This window comes from Verticillium alfalfae, genomic scaffold, assembly GCF_000150825.1.
Source record: "Verticillium alfalfae VaMs.102 supercont1.6 genomic scaffold, whole genome shotgun sequence".
In the NCBI taxonomy this organism is placed as follows: Eukaryota; Fungi; Ascomycota; class Sordariomycetes; order Glomerellales; family Plectosphaerellaceae; genus Verticillium; species Verticillium alfalfae.
In genome coordinates this window covers 553,829-555,338 of record NW_003315033.1, presented here as the reverse complement: position 1 = coordinate 555,338, position 1,510 = coordinate 553,829, and positions in this window count along the sequence as shown.

Here is a 1,510-nt window from a genome sequence, read left to right as displayed (position 1 = left end):
ACCATTGATTTCTCTCACACTGTGAACCCTGACAGACCCCTACCTACCAGGCAGCTAGGGACCTACCTTAGGCACCCAGGGCTGGTGTGGTGCCGGTCCCACACGAGGTGTCTCTTAGCCAGCCCCCATACCCAGGGTCCCCGCTTGTAGAATGATGCAACCCGCTCGACGGTGCATTCCACCTTGCGCCTGCACGTCAATGGACAGCGGGAGACGGAAAGACGAGAAAGACAGCTCTGCCCCGTGGATGGTAGGTAGGTAGCAGCTTTTAGCGCATGCACATGTTCATGGATCATGGCGGCCGGGTCTAGGGCGGCTCGAGGCCCTTCCTTACCTCACCTTACCTATTCCCTTTCCTCCCTGTTACCCCTCTGCACCCCTCGGCGGGCTGTATCAGACCGCCGGATAGATAATCTGGACGGGACCTCTCGAGCTCCGGCCGAAGCGTTGCCTTGGACCATTCCCCTTTCACTTTTCTGCTGCAACCACCGCGCCAACGCACTGCACCGCACTACGATTCCTCTATCGACCCTGCAACCTGGGCCTGTATGAAGCTCTGTCGCATGCGAATATTTCCTCCACTTTACCTACCGCTGGCGACCAGGATTGCACAATTGCACAATTGACACATCACGCCCATTTTCGCCCTGTCGAAGAACCTCCCCGTCGTTCTTGATCACACGTGGACTCGAGCGAGAGAAACCACACCTACCTTAGCTACCTAAGGGAGGACAACCAACGTCACTCAGCCTATAGCACCTGCCTTGTCGTCATCGCCGAATCCGTGCTTCCTCCCATACCTCACCTGACCATACCGGACCACAGCCTTTTCCTATCTCCACACAACAGCGATTCTAGGTCACTGCGTGGCAGAGAGATCTCCCGACAGGACACATATAACTAAGAAGAGAGCATTATACTCTGTTGTCACGGAAGCAAGAGGTAAGCTTGATGTTTGCGTGCTCCCCATGGCTGCCCCCCCGTCTTGTACTGTGCTCTCTCAAAAAAGGCGCCTACGCCCAACTACGTCAAAGTACCCCCACCTCAAAGCCCCTCATCCCGACAAGCTTGTCACCTCACCTGGACTGGACTCACACTCAACTGCGGCTTGGCCTTCAATTCATCCCACCACCACCCCGCGATTCGCAACAAAAAAGGGGAAAAAATTACCAGGACCTGAACCAGCCCCCGAGCGAAGCCCTAGCAACGGATCGCAGCCGCTGTCCCTTGTCATCTATCTCACACCCACCCTTTCCATGTCACACTGGTAGCCTCAACATCCTCGTCCTCGAACCCTGAACATCAATCGCAAAGCGCGAAAATCCTTTGCTAGTCGATCCTAATCGAACAAAAGCAGCCATCACTCATAGCACCCCGGCCCATCGAGACAAGGTAGCTAAAGCAACAACAAGAACAACCACCTAGTGGCGGTAGCCTGCGTCCAGCATATTCCCATTCATCTCGCATCACAGCGTGCGCGCGCGCGCATCCACGAGTCCACCATCCGCAA